The sequence below is a fragment of the Schistocerca serialis genome, chromosome 6 (assembly GCF_023864345.2).
Source record: "Schistocerca serialis cubense isolate TAMUIC-IGC-003099 chromosome 6, iqSchSeri2.2, whole genome shotgun sequence".
In the NCBI taxonomy this organism is placed as follows: domain Eukaryota; kingdom Metazoa; phylum Arthropoda; class Insecta; order Orthoptera; family Acrididae; genus Schistocerca; species Schistocerca serialis.
The window spans coordinates 655,896,202-655,918,727 of NC_064643.1; the positions used below are offsets into that span (position 1 = coordinate 655,896,202).

At 49.6% G+C, this 22,526-nt stretch overlaps 38 non-coding genes across 38 annotated transcripts; all 38 read left to right on the top strand.

The window, feature by feature from the left end:
• Window positions 1–268: 268 nt before the first annotated feature.
• Window positions 269–342, top strand: Trnan-guu (transfer RNA asparagine (anticodon GUU)). Its single transcript has one exon. It is a non-coding gene; the product is annotated as a tRNA-Asn (tRNA).
• A 694-nt stretch (window positions 343–1,036) lies between these two features.
• On the top strand, window positions 1,037–1,108 carry Trnat-cgu (transfer RNA threonine (anticodon CGU)). Its single transcript has one exon. It is a non-coding gene; the product is annotated as a tRNA-Thr (tRNA).
• Window positions 1,109–1,441: 333 nt separating this feature from the next.
• Window positions 1,442–1,515, top strand: Trnan-guu (transfer RNA asparagine (anticodon GUU)). The gene has a single exon. It is a non-coding gene; the product is annotated as a tRNA-Asn (tRNA).
• A 697-nt stretch (window positions 1,516–2,212) lies between these two features.
• Window positions 2,213–2,284, top strand: Trnat-cgu (transfer RNA threonine (anticodon CGU)). The gene has a single exon. It is a non-coding gene; the product is annotated as a tRNA-Thr (tRNA).
• Window positions 2,285–2,617: 333 nt separating this feature from the next.
• Trnan-guu (transfer RNA asparagine (anticodon GUU)) lies at window positions 2,618–2,691 on the top strand. The gene has a single exon. It is a non-coding gene; the product is annotated as a tRNA-Asn (tRNA).
• Window positions 2,692–3,388: 697 nt separating this feature from the next.
• Window positions 3,389–3,460, top strand: Trnat-cgu (transfer RNA threonine (anticodon CGU)). Its single transcript has one exon. It is a non-coding gene; the product is annotated as a tRNA-Thr (tRNA).
• A 333-nt stretch (window positions 3,461–3,793) lies between these two features.
• On the top strand, window positions 3,794–3,867 carry Trnan-guu (transfer RNA asparagine (anticodon GUU)). Its single transcript has one exon. It is a non-coding gene; the product is annotated as a tRNA-Asn (tRNA).
• Window positions 3,868–4,564: 697 nt separating this feature from the next.
• On the top strand, window positions 4,565–4,636 carry Trnat-cgu (transfer RNA threonine (anticodon CGU)). Its single transcript has one exon. It is a non-coding gene; the product is annotated as a tRNA-Thr (tRNA).
• Window positions 4,637–4,969: 333 nt separating this feature from the next.
• Window positions 4,970–5,043, top strand: Trnan-guu (transfer RNA asparagine (anticodon GUU)). Its single transcript has one exon. It is a non-coding gene; the product is annotated as a tRNA-Asn (tRNA).
• A 697-nt stretch (window positions 5,044–5,740) lies between these two features.
• Window positions 5,741–5,812, top strand: Trnat-cgu (transfer RNA threonine (anticodon CGU)). The gene has a single exon. It is a non-coding gene; the product is annotated as a tRNA-Thr (tRNA).
• A 333-nt stretch (window positions 5,813–6,145) lies between these two features.
• Trnan-guu (transfer RNA asparagine (anticodon GUU)) lies at window positions 6,146–6,219 on the top strand. Its single transcript has one exon. It is a non-coding gene; the product is annotated as a tRNA-Asn (tRNA).
• A 697-nt stretch (window positions 6,220–6,916) lies between these two features.
• Window positions 6,917–6,988, top strand: Trnat-cgu (transfer RNA threonine (anticodon CGU)). The gene has a single exon. It is a non-coding gene; the product is annotated as a tRNA-Thr (tRNA).
• A 333-nt stretch (window positions 6,989–7,321) lies between these two features.
• Window positions 7,322–7,395, top strand: Trnan-guu (transfer RNA asparagine (anticodon GUU)). Its single transcript has one exon. It is a non-coding gene; the product is annotated as a tRNA-Asn (tRNA).
• Window positions 7,396–8,084: 689 nt separating this feature from the next.
• On the top strand, window positions 8,085–8,156 carry Trnat-cgu (transfer RNA threonine (anticodon CGU)). Its single transcript has one exon. It is a non-coding gene; the product is annotated as a tRNA-Thr (tRNA).
• A 333-nt stretch (window positions 8,157–8,489) lies between these two features.
• Trnan-guu (transfer RNA asparagine (anticodon GUU)) lies at window positions 8,490–8,563 on the top strand. The gene has a single exon. It is a non-coding gene; the product is annotated as a tRNA-Asn (tRNA).
• A 697-nt stretch (window positions 8,564–9,260) lies between these two features.
• Window positions 9,261–9,332, top strand: Trnat-cgu (transfer RNA threonine (anticodon CGU)). Its single transcript has one exon. It is a non-coding gene; the product is annotated as a tRNA-Thr (tRNA).
• Window positions 9,333–9,665: 333 nt separating this feature from the next.
• On the top strand, window positions 9,666–9,739 carry Trnan-guu (transfer RNA asparagine (anticodon GUU)). Its single transcript has one exon. It is a non-coding gene; the product is annotated as a tRNA-Asn (tRNA).
• A 689-nt stretch (window positions 9,740–10,428) lies between these two features.
• Window positions 10,429–10,500, top strand: Trnat-cgu (transfer RNA threonine (anticodon CGU)). The gene has a single exon. It is a non-coding gene; the product is annotated as a tRNA-Thr (tRNA).
• Window positions 10,501–10,833: 333 nt separating this feature from the next.
• Window positions 10,834–10,907, top strand: Trnan-guu (transfer RNA asparagine (anticodon GUU)). Its single transcript has one exon. It is a non-coding gene; the product is annotated as a tRNA-Asn (tRNA).
• Window positions 10,908–11,604: 697 nt separating this feature from the next.
• On the top strand, window positions 11,605–11,676 carry Trnat-cgu (transfer RNA threonine (anticodon CGU)). The gene has a single exon. It is a non-coding gene; the product is annotated as a tRNA-Thr (tRNA).
• A 333-nt stretch (window positions 11,677–12,009) lies between these two features.
• On the top strand, window positions 12,010–12,083 carry Trnan-guu (transfer RNA asparagine (anticodon GUU)). Its single transcript has one exon. It is a non-coding gene; the product is annotated as a tRNA-Asn (tRNA).
• A 697-nt stretch (window positions 12,084–12,780) lies between these two features.
• Window positions 12,781–12,852, top strand: Trnat-cgu (transfer RNA threonine (anticodon CGU)). Its single transcript has one exon. It is a non-coding gene; the product is annotated as a tRNA-Thr (tRNA).
• A 333-nt stretch (window positions 12,853–13,185) lies between these two features.
• Trnan-guu (transfer RNA asparagine (anticodon GUU)) lies at window positions 13,186–13,259 on the top strand. Its single transcript has one exon. It is a non-coding gene; the product is annotated as a tRNA-Asn (tRNA).
• A 697-nt stretch (window positions 13,260–13,956) lies between these two features.
• Trnat-cgu (transfer RNA threonine (anticodon CGU)) lies at window positions 13,957–14,028 on the top strand. Its single transcript has one exon. It is a non-coding gene; the product is annotated as a tRNA-Thr (tRNA).
• A 333-nt stretch (window positions 14,029–14,361) lies between these two features.
• On the top strand, window positions 14,362–14,435 carry Trnan-guu (transfer RNA asparagine (anticodon GUU)). The gene has a single exon. It is a non-coding gene; the product is annotated as a tRNA-Asn (tRNA).
• A 697-nt stretch (window positions 14,436–15,132) lies between these two features.
• On the top strand, window positions 15,133–15,204 carry Trnat-cgu (transfer RNA threonine (anticodon CGU)). The gene has a single exon. It is a non-coding gene; the product is annotated as a tRNA-Thr (tRNA).
• A 333-nt stretch (window positions 15,205–15,537) lies between these two features.
• Window positions 15,538–15,611, top strand: Trnan-guu (transfer RNA asparagine (anticodon GUU)). Its single transcript has one exon. It is a non-coding gene; the product is annotated as a tRNA-Asn (tRNA).
• A 689-nt stretch (window positions 15,612–16,300) lies between these two features.
• Window positions 16,301–16,372, top strand: Trnat-cgu (transfer RNA threonine (anticodon CGU)). Its single transcript has one exon. It is a non-coding gene; the product is annotated as a tRNA-Thr (tRNA).
• A 333-nt stretch (window positions 16,373–16,705) lies between these two features.
• On the top strand, window positions 16,706–16,779 carry Trnan-guu (transfer RNA asparagine (anticodon GUU)). The gene has a single exon. It is a non-coding gene; the product is annotated as a tRNA-Asn (tRNA).
• Window positions 16,780–17,468: 689 nt separating this feature from the next.
• Trnat-cgu (transfer RNA threonine (anticodon CGU)) lies at window positions 17,469–17,540 on the top strand. The gene has a single exon. It is a non-coding gene; the product is annotated as a tRNA-Thr (tRNA).
• A 333-nt stretch (window positions 17,541–17,873) lies between these two features.
• Window positions 17,874–17,947, top strand: Trnan-guu (transfer RNA asparagine (anticodon GUU)). The gene has a single exon. It is a non-coding gene; the product is annotated as a tRNA-Asn (tRNA).
• A 697-nt stretch (window positions 17,948–18,644) lies between these two features.
• Trnat-cgu (transfer RNA threonine (anticodon CGU)) lies at window positions 18,645–18,716 on the top strand. The gene has a single exon. It is a non-coding gene; the product is annotated as a tRNA-Thr (tRNA).
• A 333-nt stretch (window positions 18,717–19,049) lies between these two features.
• Trnan-guu (transfer RNA asparagine (anticodon GUU)) lies at window positions 19,050–19,123 on the top strand. The gene has a single exon. It is a non-coding gene; the product is annotated as a tRNA-Asn (tRNA).
• Window positions 19,124–19,820: 697 nt separating this feature from the next.
• On the top strand, window positions 19,821–19,892 carry Trnat-cgu (transfer RNA threonine (anticodon CGU)). Its single transcript has one exon. It is a non-coding gene; the product is annotated as a tRNA-Thr (tRNA).
• A 333-nt stretch (window positions 19,893–20,225) lies between these two features.
• Window positions 20,226–20,299, top strand: Trnan-guu (transfer RNA asparagine (anticodon GUU)). The gene has a single exon. It is a non-coding gene; the product is annotated as a tRNA-Asn (tRNA).
• Window positions 20,300–20,996: 697 nt separating this feature from the next.
• Window positions 20,997–21,068, top strand: Trnat-cgu (transfer RNA threonine (anticodon CGU)). The gene has a single exon. It is a non-coding gene; the product is annotated as a tRNA-Thr (tRNA).
• A 333-nt stretch (window positions 21,069–21,401) lies between these two features.
• On the top strand, window positions 21,402–21,475 carry Trnan-guu (transfer RNA asparagine (anticodon GUU)). Its single transcript has one exon. It is a non-coding gene; the product is annotated as a tRNA-Asn (tRNA).
• A 697-nt stretch (window positions 21,476–22,172) lies between these two features.
• Window positions 22,173–22,244, top strand: Trnat-cgu (transfer RNA threonine (anticodon CGU)). The gene has a single exon. It is a non-coding gene; the product is annotated as a tRNA-Thr (tRNA).
• The last annotated feature ends 282 nt before the right edge of the window (window positions 22,245–22,526 follow it).

Here is a 22,526-nt window from a genome sequence, read left to right on the forward strand (position 1 = left end):
TGAATGAAAGGGATGTTCTACAACCTATGACAAGTATTCTACTGGCCTCAGAGGTTTTCTGAATGCATAGGTTGAACATTGGTTTTGTATGCATTTTGTAGTATAATGTCATGCTTGGCGATGTCATTCGTTTACGAGCCTCGCTACAGTGGTGCATGCACGTTATCCATTGTGAAGAGGCGTAAGCAAATGCTACCATTCTGCGAGATTCCTGCAGAAGGTATACGAATTGCGTTGATATACAGAGCACAAGGGAGCCAAAGTCAAGGCCTCCGTGGCGCAATCGGCTAGCGCGTTCGGCTGTTAACCGAAAGGTTGGTGGTTCGAGCCCACCCGGGGGCGAAATCGTTTTAACCGGCACCGAGGTGAGGACATACGTCAACTTTGTTAGAGATACACAGCTAGTGTGACAATTTGGCTGCGTTTGAGTGATGCCACAGAGCCTTATACACATTCAGCCAAGTGACACTGTAGGTAAAAACATGGCCCTACACAGACGTTCTACTGTTTTCCTTTTTATTCGTCATGTGTGACACTGCAGTAGAGGGACGCCCACTACAAAAGACGCATTCTTTACATTCAATTTCAGCATATACGTCGCGAGTGCCATATGACAGGGCCTGTCTCTCGATGTCGATTTGTATTTGGTGTCTCTTAAGGTGTCGGTCTTGCAGTAGGCCGCTGTTGGCCGAGCGACGTGCAGTCGCCTTACATGAAGCCCCATGGGCAACGCCAGTGCCACTGTGGACAACAGCATACTGTAGCCAGAGAGAGGAGCCGAAAGGCGCATTTCGCAGTCGAGCCACGCTGTCCCACAAGCTGTGCACTAGGTCAGGATTGTGCAGACCGCAAACTTTTGGTGGGCCGACGCTCGTCGTCGATCGCAAGGGCGAAACATTCAAGAGATTTGGAAAACGGCAATGTGGACACCCCCAAGCAGCAGCTGTGTGCCAAATCCGATATCTGTGTCGAGGGCTGCAAGATTCAGTATGATGAGAGTACCAATTTGGGGATAGCTCACAAACGCTAAGCTGCCGCCATCTTAGCTCAGTGGTAGAGCACTGGTCTCGTAAACCAGGGGTCGTGAGTTCGAACCTCACAGAAGGCATTCATTTTTTAAACCTTCCTGCAAGGAGCGGAGCTATCTCGAGCAGCATCTAACACATGGCAGTACACTGAATGAAAGGGATGTTCTACAACCTATGACAAGTATTCTACTGGCCTCAGAGGTTTTCTGAATGCATAGGTTGAACATTGGTTTGTATGCATTTTGTAGTATAATGTCATGCTTGGCGATGTCATTCGTTTACGAGCCTCGCTACAGTGTGCATGCACGTTATCCATGTGAAGAGGCGTAAGCAAATGCTACCATTCTGCGAGATTCCTGCAGAAGGTATACGAATTGCGTTGATATACAGAGCACAAGGGAGCCAAAGTCAAGGCCTCCGTGGCGCAATCGGCTAGCGCGTTCGGCTGTTAACCGAAAGGTTGGTGGTTCGAGCCCACCCGGGGGCGAAATCGTTTTAACCGGCACCGAGGTGAGGACATACGTCAACTTTGTTAGAGATACACAGCTAGTGTGACAATTTGGCTGCGTTTGAGTGATGCCACAGAGCCTTATACACATTCAGCCAAGTGACACTGTAGGTAAAAACATGGCCCTACACAGACGTTCTACTGTTTTCCTTTTTATTCGTCATGTGTGACACTGCAGTAGAGGGACGCCCACTACAAAAGACGCATTCTTTACATTCAATTTCAGCATATACGTCGCGAGTGCCATATGACAGGGCCTGTCTCTCGATGTCGATTTGTATTTGGTGTCTCTTAAGTGTCGGTCTGCAGTAGGCCGCTGTTGGCCGAGCGACGTGCAGTCGCCTTACATGAAGCCCCATGGGCAACGCCAGTGCCACTGTGGACAACAGCATACTGTAGCCAGAGAGAGGAGCCGAAAGGCGCATTTCGCAGTCGAGCCACGCTGTCCCACAAGCTGTGCACTAGGTCAGGATTGTGCAGACCGCAAACTTTTAAACTTTTGGTGGGCCGACGCTCGTCGTCGATCGCAAGGTCGAAACATTCAAGAGATTTGGAAAACGGCAATGTGGACACCCCCAGCAGCAGCTGTGTGCCAAATCCGATATCTGGTCGAGGGCTGCAAGATTCAGTATGATGAAGTACCAATTTGGGGATAGCTCACAAACGCTAAGCTGCCGCCTTCTTAGCTCAGTGGTAGAGCACTGGTCTCGTAAACCAGGGGTCGTGAGTTCGAACCTCACAGAAGGCATTCATTTTTTAAACCTTCCTGCAAGGAGCGGAGCTATCTCGAGCAGCATCTAACACATGGCAGTACACTGAATGAAAGGGATGTTCTACAACCTATGACAAGTATTCTACTGGCCTCAGAGGTTTTCTGAATGCATAGGTTGAACATTGGTTTGTATGCATTTTGTAGTATAATGTCATGCTTGGCGATGTCATTCGTTTACGAGCCTCGCTACAGTGTGCATGCACGTTATCCATGTGAAGAGGCGTAAGCAAATGCTACCATTCTGCGAGATTCCTGCAGAAGGTATACGAATTGCGTTGATATACAGAGCACAAGGGAGCCAAAGTCAAGGCCTCCGTGGCGCAATCGGCTAGCGCGTTCGGCTGTTAACCGAAAGGTTGGTGGTTCGAGCCCACCCGGGGGCGAAATCGTTTTAACCGGCACCGAGGTGAGGACATACGTCAACTTTGTTAGAGATACACAGCTAGTGTGACAATTTGGCTGCGTTTGAGTGATGCCACAGAGCCTTATACACATTCAGCCAAGTGACACTGTAGGTAAAAACATGGCCCTACACAGACGTTCTACTGTTTTCCTTTTTATTCGTCATGTGTGACACTGCAGTAGAGGGACGCCCACTACAAAAGACGCATTCTTTACATTCAATTTCAGCATATACGTCGCGAGTGCCATATGACAGGGCCTGTCTCTCGATGTCGATTTGTATTTGGTGTCTCTTAAGTGTCGGTCTGCAGTAGGCCGCTGTTGGCCGAGCGACGTGCAGTCGCCTTACATGAAGCCCCATGGGCAACGCCAGTGCCACTGTGGACAACAGCATACTGTAGCCAGAGAGAGGAGCCGAAAGGCGCATTTCGCAGTCGAGCCACGCTGTCCCACAAGCTGTGCACTAGGTCAGGATTGTGCAGACCGCAAACTTTTAAACTTTTGGTGGGCCGACGCTCGTCGTCGATCGCAAGGTCGAAACATTCAAGAGATTTGGAAAACGGCAATGTGGACACCCCCAGCAGCAGCTGTGTGCCAAATCCGATATCTGGTCGAGGGCTGCAAGATTCAGTATGATGAAGTACCAATTTGGGGATAGCTCACAAACGCTAAGCTGCCGCCTTCTTAGCTCAGTGGTAGAGCACTGGTCTCGTAAACCAGGGGTCGTGAGTTCGAACCTCACAGAAGGCATTCATTTTTTAAACCTTCCTGCAAGGAGCGGAGCTATCTCGAGCAGCATCTAACACATGGCAGTACACTGAATGAAAGGGATGTTCTACAACCTATGACAAGTATTCTACTGGCCTCAGAGGTTTTCTGAATGCATAGGTTGAACATTGGTTTGTATGCATTTTGTAGTATAATGTCATGCTTGGCGATGTCATTCGTTTACGAGCCTCGCTACAGTGTGCATGCACGTTATCCATGTGAAGAGGCGTAAGCAAATGCTACCATTCTGCGAGATTCCTGCAGAAGGTATACGAATTGCGTTGATATACAGAGCACAAGGGAGCCAAAGTCAAGGCCTCCGTGGCGCAATCGGCTAGCGCGTTCGGCTGTTAACCGAAAGGTTGGTGGTTCGAGCCCACCCGGGGGCGAAATCGTTTTAACCGGCACCGAGGTGAGGACATACGTCAACTTTGTTAGAGATACACAGCTAGTGTGACAATTTGGCTGCGTTTGAGTGATGCCACAGAGCCTTATACACATTCAGCCAAGTGACACTGTAGGTAAAAACATGGCCCTACACAGACGTTCTACTGTTTTCCTTTTTATTCGTCATGTGTGACACTGCAGTAGAGGGACGCCCACTACAAAAGACGCATTCTTTACATTCAATTTCAGCATATACGTCGCGAGTGCCATATGACAGGGCCTGTCTCTCGATGTCGATTTGTATTTGGTGTCTCTTAAGTGTCGGTCTGCAGTAGGCCGCTGTTGGCCGAGCGACGTGCAGTCGCCTTACATGAAGCCCCATGGGCAACGCCAGTGCCACTGTGGACAACAGCATACTGTAGCCAGAGAGAGGAGCCGAAAGGCGCATTTCGCAGTCGAGCCACGCTGTCCCACAAGCTGTGCACTAGGTCAGGATTGTGCAGACCGCAAACTTTTAAACTTTTGGTGGGCCGACGCTCGTCGTCGATCGCAAGGTCGAAACATTCAAGAGATTTGGAAAACGGCAATGTGGACACCCCCAGCAGCAGCTGTGTGCCAAATCCGATATCTGGTCGAGGGCTGCAAGATTCAGTATGATGAAGTACCAATTTGGGGATAGCTCACAAACGCTAAGCTGCCGCCTTCTTAGCTCAGTGGTAGAGCACTGGTCTCGTAAACCAGGGGTCGTGAGTTCGAACCTCACAGAAGGCATTCATTTTTTAAACCTTCCTGCAAGGAGCGGAGCTATCTCGAGCAGCATCTAACACATGGCAGTACACTGAATGAAAGGGATGTTCTACAACCTATGACAAGTATTCTACTGGCCTCAGAGGTTTTCTGAATGCATAGGTTGAACATTGGTTTGTATGCATTTTGTAGTATAATGTCATGCTTGGCGATGTCATTCGTTTACGAGCCTCGCTACAGTGTGCATGCACGTTATCCATGTGAAGAGGCGTAAGCAAATGCTACCATTCTGCGAGATTCCTGCAGAAGGTATACGAATTGCGTTGATATACAGAGCACAAGGGAGCCAAAGTCAAGGCCTCCGTGGCGCAATCGGCTAGCGCGTTCGGCTGTTAACCGAAAGGTTGGTGGTTCGAGCCCACCCGGGGGCGAAATCGTTTTAACCGGCACCGAGGTGAGGACATACGTCAACTTTGTTAGAGATACACAGCTAGTGTGACAATTTGGCTGCGTTTGAGTGATGCCACAGAGCCTTATACACATTCAGCCAAGTGACACTGTAGGTAAAAACATGGCCCTACACAGACGTTCTACTGTTTTCCTTTTTATTCGTCATGTGTGACACTGCAGTAGAGGGACGCCCACTACAAAAGACGCATTCTTTACATTCAATTTCAGCATATACGTCGCGAGTGCCATATGACAGGGCCTGTCTCTCGATGTCGATTTGTATTTGGTGTCTCTTAAGTGTCGGTCTGCAGTAGGCCGCTGTTGGCCGAGCGACGTGCAGTCGCCTTACATGAAGCCCCATGGGCAACGCCAGTGCCACTGTGGACAACAGCATACTGTAGCCAGAGAGAGGAGCCGAAAGGCGCATTTCGCAGTCGAGCCACGCTGTCCCACAAGCTGTGCACTAGGTCAGGATTGTGCAGACCGCAAACTTTTAAACTTTTGGTGGGCCGACGCTCGTCGTCGATCGCAAGGTCGAAACATTCAAGAGATTTGGAAAACGGCAATGTGGACACCCCCAGCAGCAGCTGTGTGCCAAATCCGATATCTGGTCGAGGGCTGCAAGATTCAGTATGATGAAGTACCAATTTGGGGATAGCTCACAAACGCTAAGCTGCCGCCTTCTTAGCTCAGTGGTAGAGCACTGGTCTCGTAAACCAGGGGTCGTGAGTTCGAACCTCACAGAAGGCATTCATTTTTTAAACCTTCCTGCAAGGAGCGGAGCTATCTCGAGCAGCATCTAACACATGGCAGTACACTGAATGAAAGGGATGTTCTACAACCTATGACAAGTATTCTACTGGCCTCAGAGGTTTTCTGAATGCATAGGTTGAACATTGGTTTGTATGCATTTTGTAGTATAATGTCATGCTTGGCGATGTCATTCGTTTACGAGCCTCGCTACAGTGTGCATGCACGTTATCCATGTGAAGAGGCGTAAGCAAATGCTACCATTCTGCGAGATTCCTGCAGAAGGTATACGAATTGCGTTGATATACAGAGCACAAGGGAGCCAAAGTCAAGGCCTCCGTGGCGCAATCGGCTAGCGCGTTCGGCTGTTAACCGAAAGGTTGGTGGTTCGAGCCCACCCGGGGGCGAAATCGTTTTAACCGGCACCGAGGTGAGGACATACGTCAACTTTGTTAGAGATACACAGCTAGTGTGACAATTTGGCTGCGTTTGAGTGATGCCACAGAGCCTTATACACATTCAGCCAAGTGACACTGTAGGTAAAAACATGGCCCTACACAGACGTTCTACTGTTTTCCTTTTTATTCGTCATGTGTGACACTGCAGTAGAGGGACGCCCACTACAAAAGACGCATTCTTTACATTCAATTTCAGCATATACGTCGCGAGTGCCATATGACAGGGCCTGTCTCTCGATGTCGATTTGTATTTGGTGTCTCTTAAGTGTCGGTCTGCAGTAGGCCGCTGTTGGCCGAGCGACGTGCAGTCGCCTTACATGAAGCCCCATGGGCAACGCCAGTGCCACTGTGGACAACAGCATACTGTAGCCAGAGAGAGGAGCCGAAAGGCGCATTTCGCAGTCGAGCCACGCTGTCCCACAAGCTGTGCACTAGGTCAGGATTGTGCAGACCGCAAACTTTTAAACTTTTGGTGGGCCGACGCTCGTCGTCGATCGCAAGGTCGAAACATTCAAGAGATTTGGAAAACGGCAATGTGGACACCCCCAGCAGCAGCTGTGTGCCAAATCCGATATCTGGTCGAGGGCTGCAAGATTCAGTATGATGAAGTACCAATTTGGGGATAGCTCACAAACGCTAAGCTGCCGCCTTCTTAGCTCAGTGGTAGAGCACTGGTCTCGTAAACCAGGGGTCGTGAGTTCGAACCTCACAGAAGGCATTCATTTTTTAAACCTTCCTGCAAGGAGCGGAGCTATCTCGAGCAGCATCTAACACATGGCAGTACACTGAATGAAAGGGATGTTCTACAACCTATGACAAGTATTCTACTGGCCTCAGAGGTTTTCTGAATGCATAGGTTGAACATTGGTTTGTATGCATTTTGTAGTATAATGTCATGCTTGGCGATGTCATTCGTTTACGAGCCTCGCTACAGTGTGCATGCACGTTATCCATGTGAAGAGGCGTAAGCAAATGCTACCATTCTGCGAGATTCCTGCAGAAGGTATACGAATTGCGTTGATATACAGAGCACAAGGGAGCCAAAGTCAAGGCCTCCGTGGCGCAATCGGCTAGCGCGTTCGGCTGTTAACCGAAAGGTTGGTGGTTCGAGCCCACCCGGGGGCGAAATCGTTTTAACCGGCACCGAGGTGAGGACATACGTCAACTTTGTTAGAGATACACAGCTAGTGTGACAATTTGGCTGCGTTTGAGTGATGCCACAGAGCCTTATACACATTCAGCCAAGTGACACTGTAGGTAAAAACATGGCCCTACACAGACGTTCTACTGTTTTCCTTTTTATTCGTCATGTGTGACACTGCAGTAGAGGGACGCCCACTACAAAAGACGCATTCTTTACATTCAATTTCAGCATATACGTCGCGAGTGCCATATGACAGGGCCTGTCTCTCGATGTCGATTTGTATTTGGTGTCTCTTAAGTGTCGGTCTGCAGTAGGCCGCTGTTGGCCGAGCGACGTGCAGTCGCCTTACATGAAGCCCCATGGGCAACGCCAGTGCCACTGTGGACAACAGCATACTGTAGCCAGAGAGAGGAGCCGAAAGGCGCATTTCGCAGTCGAGCCACGCTGTCCCACAAGCTGTGCACTAGGTCAGGATTGTGCAGACCGCAAACTTTTGGTGGGCCGACGCTCGTCGTCGATCGCAAGGGCGAAACATTCAAGAGATTTGGAAAACGGCAATGTGGACACCCCCAGCAGCAGCTGTGTGCCAAATCCGATATCTGGTCGAGGGCTGCAAGATTCAGTATGATGAAGTACCAATTTGGGGATAGCTCACAAACGCTAAGCTGCCGCCTTCTTAGCTCAGTGGTAGAGCACTGGTCTCGTAAACCAGGGGTCGTGAGTTCGAACCTCACAGAAGGCATTCATTTTTTAAACCTTCCTGCAAGGAGCGGAGCTATCTCGAGCAGCATCTAACACATGGCAGTACACTGAATGAAAGGGATGTTCTACAACCTATGACAAGTATTCTACTGGCCTCAGAGGTTTTCTGAATGCATAGGTTGAACATTGGTTTGTATGCATTTTGTAGTATAATGTCATGCTTGGCGATGTCATTCGTTTACGAGCCTCGCTACAGTGTGCATGCACGTTATCCATGTGAAGAGGCGTAAGCAAATGCTACCATTCTGCGAGATTCCTGCAGAAGGTATACGAATTGCGTTGATATACAGAGCACAAGGGAGCCAAAGTCAAGGCCTCCGTGGCGCAATCGGCTAGCGCGTTCGGCTGTTAACCGAAAGGTTGGTGGTTCGAGCCCACCCGGGGGCGAAATCGTTTTAACCGGCACCGAGGTGAGGACATACGTCAACTTTGTTAGAGATACACAGCTAGTGTGACAATTTGGCTGCGTTTGAGTGATGCCACAGAGCCTTATACACATTCAGCCAAGTGACACTGTAGGTAAAAACATGGCCCTACACAGACGTTCTACTGTTTTCCTTTTTATTCGTCATGTGTGACACTGCAGTAGAGGGACGCCCACTACAAAAGACGCATTCTTTACATTCAATTTCAGCATATACGTCGCGAGTGCCATATGACAGGGCCTGTCTCTCGATGTCGATTTGTATTTGGTGTCTCTTAAGTGTCGGTCTGCAGTAGGCCGCTGTTGGCCGAGCGACGTGCAGTCGCCTTACATGAAGCCCCATGGGCAACGCCAGTGCCACTGTGGACAACAGCATACTGTAGCCAGAGAGAGGAGCCGAAAGGCGCATTTCGCAGTCGAGCCACGCTGTCCCACAAGCTGTGCACTAGGTCAGGATTGTGCAGACCGCAAACTTTTAAACTTTTGGTGGGCCGACGCTCGTCGTCGATCGCAAGGTCGAAACATTCAAGAGATTTGGAAAACGGCAATGTGGACACCCCCAGCAGCAGCTGTGTGCCAAATCCGATATCTGGTCGAGGGCTGCAAGATTCAGTATGATGAAGTACCAATTTGGGGATAGCTCACAAACGCTAAGCTGCCGCCTTCTTAGCTCAGTGGTAGAGCACTGGTCTCGTAAACCAGGGGTCGTGAGTTCGAACCTCACAGAAGGCATTCATTTTTTAAACCTTCCTGCAAGGAGCGGAGCTATCTCGAGCAGCATCTAACACATGGCAGTACACTGAATGAAAGGGATGTTCTACAACCTATGACAAGTATTCTACTGGCCTCAGAGGTTTTCTGAATGCATAGGTTGAACATTGGTTTGTATGCATTTTGTAGTATAATGTCATGCTTGGCGATGTCATTCGTTTACGAGCCTCGCTACAGTGTGCATGCACGTTATCCATGTGAAGAGGCGTAAGCAAATGCTACCATTCTGCGAGATTCCTGCAGAAGGTATACGAATTGCGTTGATATACAGAGCACAAGGGAGCCAAAGTCAAGGCCTCCGTGGCGCAATCGGCTAGCGCGTTCGGCTGTTAACCGAAAGGTTGGTGGTTCGAGCCCACCCGGGGGCGAAATCGTTTTAACCGGCACCGAGGTGAGGACATACGTCAACTTTGTTAGAGATACACAGCTAGTGTGACAATTTGGCTGCGTTTGAGTGATGCCACAGAGCCTTATACACATTCAGCCAAGTGACACTGTAGGTAAAAACATGGCCCTACACAGACGTTCTACTGTTTTCCTTTTTATTCGTCATGTGTGACACTGCAGTAGAGGGACGCCCACTACAAAAGACGCATTCTTTACATTCAATTTCAGCATATACGTCGCGAGTGCCATATGACAGGGCCTGTCTCTCGATGTCGATTTGTATTTGGTGTCTCTTAAGTGTCGGTCTGCAGTAGGCCGCTGTTGGCCGAGCGACGTGCAGTCGCCTTACATGAAGCCCCATGGGCAACGCCAGTGCCACTGTGGACAACAGCATACTGTAGCCAGAGAGAGGAGCCGAAAGGCGCATTTCGCAGTCGAGCCACGCTGTCCCACAAGCTGTGCACTAGGTCAGGATTGTGCAGACCGCAAACTTTTGGTGGGCCGACGCTCGTCGTCGATCGCAAGGGCGAAACATTCAAGAGATTTGGAAAACGGCAATGTGGACACCCCCAGCAGCAGCTGTGTGCCAAATCCGATATCTGGTCGAGGGCTGCAAGATTCAGTATGATGAAGTACCAATTTGGGGATAGCTCACAAACGCTAAGCTGCCGCCTTCTTAGCTCAGTGGTAGAGCACTGGTCTCGTAAACCAGGGGTCGTGAGTTCGAACCTCACAGAAGGCATTCATTTTTTAAACCTTCCTGCAAGGAGCGGAGCTATCTCGAGCAGCATCTAACACATGGCAGTACACTGAATGAAAGGGATGTTCTACAACCTATGACAAGTATTCTACTGGCCTCAGAGGTTTTCTGAATGCATAGGTTGAACATTGGTTTGTATGCATTTTGTAGTATAATGTCATGCTTGGCGATGTCATTCGTTTACGAGCCTCGCTACAGTGTGCATGCACGTTATCCATGTGAAGAGGCGTAAGCAAATGCTACCATTCTGCGAGATTCCTGCAGAAGGTATACGAATTGCGTTGATATACAGAGCACAAGGGAGCCAAAGTCAAGGCCTCCGTGGCGCAATCGGCTAGCGCGTTCGGCTGTTAACCGAAAGGTTGGTGGTTCGAGCCCACCCGGGGGCGAAATCGTTTTAACCGGCACCGAGGTGAGGACATACGTCAACTTTGTTAGAGATACACAGCTAGTGTGACAATTTGGCTGCGTTTGAGTGATGCCACAGAGCCTTATACACATTCAGCCAAGTGACACTGTAGGTAAAAACATGGCCCTACACAGACGTTCTACTGTTTTCCTTTTTATTCGTCATGTGTGACACTGCAGTAGAGGGACGCCCACTACAAAAGACGCATTCTTTACATTCAATTTCAGCATATACGTCGCGAGTGCCATATGACAGGGCCTGTCTCTCGATGTCGATTTGTATTTGGTGTCTCTTAAGTGTCGGTCTGCAGTAGGCCGCTGTTGGCCGAGCGACGTGCAGTCGCTTTACATGAAGCCCCATGGGCAACGCCAGTGCCACTGTGGACAACAGCATACTGTAGCCAGAGAGAGGAGCCGAAAGGCGCATTTCGCAGTCGAGCCACGCTGTCCCACAAGCTGTGCACTAGGTCAGGATTGTGCAGACCGCAAACTTTTAAACTTTTGGTGGGCCGACGCTCGTCGTCGATCGCAAGGTCGAAACATTCAAGAGATTTGGAAAACGGCAATGTGGACACCCCCAGCAGCAGCTGTGTGCCAAATCCGATATCTGGTCGAGGGCTGCAAGATTCAGTATGATGAAGTACCAATTTGGGGATAGCTCACAAACGCTAAGCTGCCGCCTTCTTAGCTCAGTGGTAGAGCACTGGTCTCGTAAACCAGGGGTCGTGAGTTCGAACCTCACAGAAGGCATTCATTTTTTAAACCTTCCTGCAAGGAGCGGAGCTATCTCGAGCAGCATCTAACACATGGCAGTACACTGAATGAAAGGGATGTTCTACAACCTATGACAAGTATTCTACTGGCCTCAGAGGTTTTCTGAATGCATAGGTTGAACATTGGTTTGTATGCATTTTGTAGTATAATGTCATGCTTGGCGATGTCATTCGTTTACGAGCCTCGCTACAGTGTGCATGCACGTTATCCATGTGAAGAGGCGTAAGCAAATGCTACCATTCTGCGAGATTCCTGCAGAAGGTATACGAATTGCGTTGATATACAGAGCACAAGGGAGCCAAAGTCAAGGCCTCCGTGGCGCAATCGGCTAGCGCGTTCGGCTGTTAACCGAAAGGTTGGTGGTTCGAGCCCACCCGGGGGCGAAATCGTTTTAACCGGCACCGAGGTGAGGACATACGTCAACTTTGTTAGAGATACACAGCTAGTGTGACAATTTGGCTGCGTTTGAGTGATGCCACAGAGCCTTATACACATTCAGCCAAGTGACACTGTAGGTAAAAACATGGCCCTACACAGACGTTCTACTGTTTTCCTTTTTATTCGTCATGTGTGACACTGCAGTAGAGGGACGCCCACTACAAAAGACGCATTCTTTACATTCAATTTCAGCATATACGTCGCGAGTGCCATATGACAGGGCCTGTCTCTCGATGTCGATTTGTATTTGGTGTCTCTTAAGTGTCGGTCTGCAGTAGGCCGCTGTTGGCCGAGCGACGTGCAGTCGCCTTACATGAAGCCCCATGGGCAACGCCAGTGCCACTGTGGACAACAGCATACTGTAGCCAGAGAGAGGAGCCGAAAGGCGCATTTCGCAGTCGAGCCACGCTGTCCCACAAGCTGTGCACTAGGTCAGGATTGTGCAGACCGCAAACTTTTAAACTTTTGGTGGGCCGACGCTCGTCGTCGATCGCAAGGGCGAAACATTCAAGAGATTTGGAAAACGGCAATGTGGACACCCCCAGCAGCAGCTGTGTGCCAAATCCGATATCTGGTCGAGGGCTGCAAGATTCAGTATGATGAAGTACCAATTTGGGGATAGCTCACAAACGCTAAGCTGCCGCCTTCTTAGCTCAGTGGTAGAGCACTGGTCTCGTAAACCAGGGGTCGTGAGTTCGAACCTCACAGAAGGCATTCATTTTTTAAACCTTCCTGCAAGGAGCGGAGCTATCTCGAGCAGCATCTAACACATGGCAGTACACTGAATGAAAGGGATGTTCTACAACCTATGACAAGTATTCTACTGGCCTCAGAGGTTTTCTGAATGCATAGGTTGAACATTGGTTTGTATGCATTTTGTAGTATAATGTCATGCTTGGCGATGTCATTCGTTTACGAGCCTCGCTACAGTGTGCATGCACGTTATCCATGTGAAGAGGCGTAAGCAAATGCTACCATTCTGCGAGATTCCTGCAGAAGGTATACGAATTGCGTTGATATACAGAGCACAAGGGAGCCAAAGTCAAGGCCTCCGTGGCGCAATCGGCTAGCGCGTTCGGCTGTTAACCGAAAGGTTGGTGGTTCGAGCCCACCCGGGGGCGAAATCGTTTTAACCGGCACCGAGGTGAGGACATACGTCAACTTTGTTAGAGATACACAGCTAGTGTGACAATTTGGCTGCGTTTGAGTGATGCCACAGAGCCTTATACACATTCAGCCAAGTGACACTGTAGGTAAAAACATGGCCCTACACAGACGTTCTACTGTTTTCCTTTTTATTCGTCATGTGTGACACTGCAGTAGAGGGACGCCCACTACAAAAGACGCATTCTTTACATTCAATTTCAGCATATACGTCGCGAGTGCCATATGACAGGGCCTGTCTCTCGATGTCGATTTGTATTTGGTGTCTCTTAAGTGTCGGTCTGCAGTAGGCCGCTGTTGGCCGAGCGACGTGCAGTCGCCTTACATGAAGCCCCATGGGCAACGCCAGTGCCACTGTGGACAACAGCATACTGTAGCCAGAGAGAGGAGCCGAAAGGCGCATTTCGCAGTCGAGCCACGCTGTCCCACAAGCTGTGCACTAGGTCAGGATTGTGCAGACCGCAAACTTTTAAACTTTTGGTGGGCCGACGCTCGTCGTCGATCGCAAGGTCGAAACATTCAAGAGATTTGGAAAACGGCAATGTGGACACCCCCAGCAGCAGCTGTGTGCCAAATCCGATATCTGGTCGAGGGCTGCAAGATTCAGTATGATGAAGTACCAATTTGGGGATAGCTCACAAACGCTAAGCTGCCGCCTTCTTAGCTCAGTGGTAGAGCACTGGTCTCGTAAACCAGGGGTCGTGAGTTCGAACCTCACAGAAGGCATTCATTTTTTAAACCTTCCTGCAAGGAGCGGAGCTATCTCGAGCAGCATCTAACACATGGCAGTACACTGAATGAAAGGGATGTTCTACAACCTATGACAAGTATTCTACTGGCCTCAGAGGTTTTCTGAATGCATAGGTTGAACATTGGTTTGTATGCATTTTGTAGTATAATGTCATGCTTGGCGATGTCATTCGTTTACGAGCCTCGCTACAGTGTGCATGCACGTTATCCATGTGAAGAGGCGTAAGCAAATGCTACCATTCTGCGAGATTCCTGCAGAAGGTATACGAATTGCGTTGATATACAGAGCACAAGGGAGCCACAGTCAAGGCCTCCGTGGCGCAATCGGCTAGCGCGTTCGGCTGTTAACCGAAAGGTTGGTGGTTCGAGCCCACCCGGGGGCGAAATCGTTTTAACCGGCACCGAGGTGAGGACATACGTCAACTTTGTTAGAGATACACAGCTAGTGTGACAATTTGGCTGCGTTTGAGTGATGCCACAGAGCCTTATACACATTCAGCCAAGTGACACTGTAGGTAAAAACATGGCCCTACACAGACGTTCTACTGTTTTCCTTTTTATTCGTCATGTGTGACACTGCAGTAGAGGGACGCCCACTACAAAAGACGCATTCTTTACATTCAATTTCAGCATATACGTCGCGAGTGCCATATGACAGGGCCTGTCTCTCGATGTCGATTTGTATTTGGTGTCTCTTAAGTGTCGGTCTGCAGTAGGCCGCTGTTGGCCGAGCGACGTGCAGTCGCCTTACATGAAGCCCCATGGGCAACGCCAGTGCCACTGTGGACAACAGCATACTGTAGCCAGAGAGAGGAGCCGAAAGGCGCATTTCGCAGTCGAGCCACGCTGTCCCACAAGCTGTGCACTAGGTCAGGATTGTGCAGACCGCAAACTTTTAAACTTTTGGTGGGCCGACGCTCGTCGTCGATCGCAAGGGCGAAACATTCAAGAGATTTGGAAAACGGCAATGTGGACACCCCCAGCAGCAGCTGTGTGCCAAATCCGATATCTGGTCGAGGGCTGCAAGATTCAGTATGATGAAGTACCAATTTGGGGATAGCTCACAAACGCTAAGCTGCCGCCTTCTTAGCTCAGTGGTAGAGCACTGGTCTCGTAAACCAGGGGTCGTGAGTTCGAACCTCACAGAAGGCATTCATTTTTTAAACCTTCCTGCAAGGAGCGGAGCTATCTCGAGCAGCATCTAACACATGGCAGTACACTGAATGAAAGGGATGTTCTACAACCTATGACAAGTATTCTACTGGCCTCAGAGGTTTTCTGAATGCATAGGTTGAACATTGGTTTGTATGCATTTTGTAGTATAATGTCATGCTTGGCGATGTCATTCGTTTACGAGCCTCGCTACAGTGTGCATGCACGTTATCCATGTGAAGAGGCGTAAGCAAATGCTACCATTCTGCGAGATTCCTGCAGAAGGTATACGAATTGCGTTGATATACAGAGCACAAGGGAGCCAAAGTCAAGGCCTCCGTGGCGCAATCGGCTAGCGCGTTCGGCTGTTAACCGAAAGGTTGGTGGTTCGAGCCCACCCGGGGGCGAAATCGTTTTAACCGGCACCGAGGTGAGGACATACGTCAACTTTGTTAGAGATACACAGCTAGTGTGACAATTTGGCTGCGTTTGAGTGATGCCACAGAGCCTTATACACATTCAGCCAAGTGACACTGTAGGTAAAAACATGGCCCTACACAGACGTTCTACTGTTTTCCTTTTTATTCGTCATGTGTGACACTGCAGTAGAGGGACGCCCACTACAAAAGACGCATTCTTTACATTCAATTTCAGCATATACGTCGCGAGTGCCATATGACAGGGCCTGTCTCTCGATGTCGATTTGTATTTGGTGTCTCTTAAGTGTCGGTCTGCAGTAGGCCGCTGTTGGCCGAGCGACGTGCAGTCGCCTTACATGAAGCCCCATGGGCAACGCCAGTGCCACTGTGGACAACAGCATACTGTAGCCAGAGAGAGGAGCCGAAAGGCGCATTTCGCAGTCGAGCCACGCTGTCCCACAAGCTGTGCACTAGGTCAGGATTGTGCAGACCGCAAACTTTTGGTGGGCCGACGCTCGTCGTCGATCGCAAGGGCGAAACATTCAAGAGATTTGGAAAACGGCAATGTGGACACCCCCAGCAGCAGCTGTGTGCCAAATCCGATATCTGGTCGAGGGCTGCAAGATTCAGTATGATGAAGTACCAATTTGGGGATAGCTCACAAACGCTAAACTGCCGCCTTCTTAGCTCAGTGGTAGAGCACTGGTCTCGTAAACCAGGGGTCGTGAGTTCGAACCTCACAGAAGGCATTCATTTTTTAAACCTTCCTGCAAGGAGCGGAGCTATCTCGAGCAGCATCTAACACATGGCAGTACACTGAATGAAAGGGATGTTCTACAACCTATGACAAGTATTCTACTGGCCTCAGAGGTTTTCTGAATGCATAGGTTGAACATTGGTTTGTATGCATTTTGTAGTATAATGTCATGCTTGGCGATGTCATTCGTTTACGAGCCTCGCTACAGTGTGCATGCACGTTATCCATGTGAAGAGGCGTAAGCAAATGCTACCATTCTGCGAGATTCCTGCAGAAGGTATACGAATTGCGTTGATATACAGAGCACAAGGGAGCCAAAGTCAAGGCCTCCGTGGCGCAATCGGCTAGCGCGTTCGGCTGTTAACCGAAAGGTTGGTGGTTCGAGCCCACCCGGGGGCGAAATCGTTTTAACCGGCACCGAGGTGAGGACATACGTCAACTTTGTTAGAGATACACAGCTAGTGTGACAATTTGGCTGCGTTTGAGTGATGCCACAGAGCCTTATACACATTCAGCCAAGTGACACTGTAGGTAAAAACATGGCCCTACACAGACGTTCTACTGTTTTCCTTTTTATTCGTCATGTGTGACACTGCAGTAGAGGGACGCCCACTACAAAAGACGCATTCTTTACATTCAATTTCAGCATATACGTCGCGAGTGCCATATGACAGGGCCTGTCTCTCGATGTCGATTTGTATTTGGTGTCTCTTAAGTGTCGGTCTGCAGTAGGCCGCTGTTGGCCGAGCGACGTGCAGTCGCCTTACATGAAGCCCCATGGGCAACGCCAGTGCCACTGTGGACAACAGCATACTGTAGCCAGAGAGAGGAGCCGAAAGGCGCATTTCGCAGTCGAGCCACGCTGTCCCACAAGCTGTGCACTAGGTCAGGATTGTGCAGACCGCAAACTTTTGGTGGGCCGACGCTCGTCGTCGATCGCAAGGGCGAAACATTCAAGAGATTTGGAAAACGGCAATGTGGACACCCCCAGCAGCAGCTGTGTGCCAAATCCGATATCTGGTCGAGGGCTGCAAGATTCAGTATGATGAAGTACCAATTTGGGGATAGCTCACAAACGCTAAGCTGCCGCCTTCTTAGCTCAGTGGTAGAGCACTGGTCTCGTAAACCAGGGGTCGTGAGTTCGAACCTCACAGAAGGCATTCATTTTTTAAACCTTCCTGCAAGGAGCGGAGCTATCTCGAGCAGCATCTAACACATGGCAGTACACTGAATGAAAGGGATGTTCTACAACCTATGACAAGTATTCTACTGGCCTCAGAGGTTTTCTGAATGCATAGGTTGAACATTGGTTTGTATGCATTTTGTAGTATAATGTCATGCTTGGCGATGTCATTCGTTTACGAGCCTCGCTACAGTGTGCATGCACGTTATCCATGTGAAGAGGCGTAAGCAAATGCTACCATTCTGCGAGATTCCTGCAGAAGGTATACGAATTGCGTTGATATACAGAGCACAAGGGAGCCAAAGTCAAGGCCTCCGTGGCGCAATCGGCTAGCGCGTTCGGCTGTTAACCGAAAGGTTGGTGGTTCGAGCCCACCCGGGGGCGAAATCGTTTTAACCGGCACCGAGGTGAGGACATACGTCAACTTTGTTAGAGATACACAGCTAGTGTGACAATTTGGCTGCGTTTGAGTGATGCCACAGAGCCTTATACACATTCAGCCAAGTGACACTGTAGGTAAAAACATGGCCCTACACAGACGTTCTACTGTTTTCCTTTTTATTCGTCATGTGTGACACTGCAGTAGAGGGACGCCCACTACAAAAGACGCATTCTTTACATTCAATTTCAGCATATACGTCGCGAGTGCCATATGACAGGGCCTGTCTCTCGATGTCGATTTGTATTTGGTGTCTCTTAAGTGTCGGTCTGCAGTAGGCCGCTGTTGGCCGAGCGACGTGCAGTCGCCTTACATGAAGCCCCATGGGCAACGCCAGTGCCACTGTGGACAACAGCATACTGTAGCCAGAGAGAGGAGCCGAAAGGCGCATTTCGCAGTCGAGCCACGCTGTCCCACAAGCTGTGCACTAGGTCAGGATTGTGCAGACCGCAAACTTTTAAACTTTTGGTGGGCCGACGCTCGTCGTCGATCGCAAGGTCGAAACATTCAAGAGATTTGGAAAACGGCAATGTGGACACCCCCAGCAGCAGCTGTGTGCCAAATCCGATATCTGGTCGAGGGCTGCAAGATTCAGTATGATGAAGTACCAATTTGGGGATAGCTCACAAACGCTAAGCTGCCGCCTTCTTAGCTCAGTGGTAGAGCACTGGTCTCGTAAACCAGGGGTCGTGAGTTCGAACCTCACAGAAGGCATTCATTTTTTAAACCTTCCTGCAAGGAGCGGAGCTATCTCGAGCAGCATCTAACACATGGCAGTACACTGAATGAAAGGGATGTTCTACAACCTATGACAAGTATTCTACTGGCCTCAGAGGTTTTCTGAATGCATAGGTTGAACATTGGTTTGTATGCATTTTGTAGTATAATGTCATGCTTGGCGATGTCATTCGTTTACGAGCCTCGCTACAGTGTGCATGCACGTTATCCATGTGAAGAGGCGTAAGCAAATGCTACCATTCTGCGAGATTCCTGCAGAAGGTATACGAATTGCGTTGATATACAGAGCACAAGGGAGCCAAAGTCAAGGCCTCCGTGGCGCAATCGGCTAGCGCGTTCGGCTGTTAACCGAAAGGTTGGTGGTTCGAGCCCACCCGGGGGCGAAATCGTTTTAACCGGCACCGAGGTGAGGACATACGTCAACTTTGTTAGAGATACACAGCTAGTGTGACAATTTGGCTGCGTTTGAGTGATGCCACAGAGCCTTATACACATTCAGCCAAGTGACACTGTAGGTAAAAACATGGCCCTACACAGACGTTCTACTGTTTTCCTTTTTATTCGTCATGTGTGACACTGCAGTAGAGGGACGCCCACTACAAAAGACGCATTCTTTACATTCAATTTCAGCATATACGTCGCGAGTGCCATATGACAGGGCCTGTCTCTCGATGTCGATTTGTATTTGGTGTCTCTTAAGTGTCGGTCTGCAGTAGGCCGCTGTTGGCCGAGCGACGTGCAGTCGCCTTACATGAAGCCCCATGGGCAACGCCAGTGCCACTGTGGACAACAGCATACTGTAGCCAGAGAGAGGAGCCGAAAGGCGCATTTCGCAGTCGAGCCACGCTGTCCCACAAGCTGTGCACTAGGTCAGGATTGTGCAGACCGCAAACTTTTAAACTTTTGGTGGGCCGACGCTCGTCGTCGATCGCAAGGTCGAAACATTCAAGAGATTTGGAAAACGGCAATGTGGACACCCCCAGCAGCAGCTGTGTGCCAAATCCGATATCTGGTCGAGGGCTGCAAGATTCAGTATGATGAAGTACCAATTTGGGGATAGCTCACAAACGCTAAGCTGCCGCCTTCTTAGCTCAGTGGTAGAGCACTGGTCTCGTAAACCAGGGGTCGTGAGTTCGAACCTCACAGAAGGCATTCATTTTTTAAACCTTCCTGCAAGGAGCGGAGCTATCTCGAGCAGCATCTAACACATGGCAGTACACTGAATGAAAGGGATGTTCTACAACCTATGACAAGTATTCTACTGGCCTCAGAGGTTTTCTGAATGCATAGGTTGAACATTGGTTTGTATGCATTTTGTAGTATAATGTCATGCTTGGCGATGTCATTCGTTTACGAGCCTCGCTACAGTGTGCATGCACGTTATCCATGTGAAGAGGCGTAAGCAAATGCTACCATTCTGCGAGATTCCTGCAGAAGGTATACGAATTGCGTTGATATACAGAGCACAAGGGAGCCAAAGTCAAGGCCTCCGTGGCGCAATCGGCTAGCGCGTTCGGCTGTTAACCGAAAGGTTGGTGGTTCGAGCCCACCCGGGGGCGAAATCGTTTTAACCGGCACCGAGGTGAGGACATACGTCAACTTTGTTAGAGATACACAGCTAGTGTGACAATTTGGCTGCGTTTGAGTGATGCCACAGAGCCTTATACACATTCAGCCAAGTGACACTGTAGGTAAAAACATGGCCCTACACAGACGTTCTACTGTTTTCCTTTTTATTCGTCATGTGTGACACTGCAGTAGAGGGACGCCCACTACAAAAGACGCATTCTTTACATTCAATTTCAGCATATACGTCGCGAGTGCCATATGACAGGGCCTGTCTCTCGATGTCGATTTGTATTTGGTGTCTCTTAAGTGTCGGTCTGCAGTAGGCCGCTGTTGGCCGAGCGACGTGCAGTCGCCTTACATGAAGCCCCATGGGCAACGCCAGTGCCACTGTGGACAACAGCATACTGTAGCCAGAGAGAGGAGCCGAAAGGCGCATTTCGCAGTCGAGCCACGCTGTCCCACAAGCTGTGCACTAGGTCAGGATTGTGCAGACCGCAAACTTTTAAACTTTTGGTGGGCCGACGCTCGTCGTCGATCGCAAGGTCGAAACATTCAAGAGATTTGGAAAACGGCAATGTGGACACCCCCAGCAGCAGCTGTGTGCCAAATCCGATATCTGGTCGAGGGCTGCAAGATTCAGTATGATGAAGTACCAATTTGGGGATAGCTCACAAACGCTAAGCTGCCGCCTTCTTAGCTCAGTGGTAGAGCACTGGTCTCGTAAACCAGGGGTTGTGAGTTCGAACCTCACAGAAGGCATTCATTTTTTAAACCTTCCTGCAAGGAGCGGAGCTATCTCGAGCAGCATCTAACACATGGCAGTACACTGAATGAAAGGGATGTTCTACAACCTATGACAAGTATTCTACTGGCCTCAGAGGTTTTCTGAATGCATAGGTTGAACATTGGTTTGTATGCATTTTGTAGTATAATGTCATGCTTGGCGATGTCATTCGTTTACGAGCCTCGCTACAGTGTGCATGCACGTTATCCATGTGAAGAGGCGTAAGCAAATGCTACCATTCTGCGAGATTCCTGCAGAAGGTATACGAATTGCGTTGATATACAGAGCACAAGGGAGCCAAAGTCAAGGCCTCCGTGGCGCAATCGGCTAGCGCGTTCGGCTGTTAACCGAAAGGTTGGTGGTTCGAGCCCACCCGGGGGCGAAATCGTTTTAACCGGCACCGAGGTGAGGACATACGTCAACTTTGTTAGAGATACACAGCTAGTGTGACAATTTGGCTGCGTTTGAGTGATGCCACAGAGCCTTATACACATTCAGCCAAGTGACACTGTAGGTAAAAACATGGCCCTACACAGACGTTCTACTGTTTTCCTTTTTATTCGTCATGTGTGACACTGCAGTAGAGGGACGCCCACTACAAAAGACGCATTCTTTACATTCAATTTCAGCATATACGTCGCGAGTGCCATATGACAGGGCCTGTCTCTCGATGTCGATTTGTATTTGGTGTCTCTTAAGTGTCGGTCTGCAGTAGGCCGCTGTTGGCCGAGCGACGTGCAGTCGCCTTACATGAAGCCCCATGGGCAACGCCAGTGCCACTGTGGACAACAGCATACTGTAGCCAGAGAGAGGAGCCGAAAGGCGCATTTCGCAGTCGAGCCACGCTGTCCCACAAGCTGTGCACTAGGTCAGGATTGTGCAGACCGCAAACTTTTAAACTTTTGGTGGGCCGACGCTCGTCGTCGATCGCAAGGTCGAAACATTCAAGAGATTTGGAAAACGGCAATGTGGACACCCCCAGCAGCAGCTGTGTGCCAAATCCGATATCTGGTCGAGGGCTGCAAGATTCAGTATGATGAAGTACCAATTTGGGGATAGCTCACAAACGCTAAGCTGCCGCCTTCTTAGCTCAGTGGTAGAGCACTGGTCTCGTAAACCAGGGGTCGTGAGTTCGAACCTCACAGAAGGCATTCATTTTTTAAACCTTCCTGCAAGGAGCGGAGCTATCTCGAGCAGCATCTAACACATGGCAGTACACTGAATGAAAGGGATGTTCTACAACCTATGACAAGTATTCTACTGGCCTCAGAGGTTTTCTGAATGCATAGGTTGAACATTGGTTTGTATGCATTTTGTAGTATAATGTCATGCTTGGCGATGTCATTCGTTTACGAGCCTCGCTACAGTGTGCATGCACGTTATCCATGTGAAGAGGCGTAAGCAAATGCTACCATTCTGCGAGATTCCTGCAG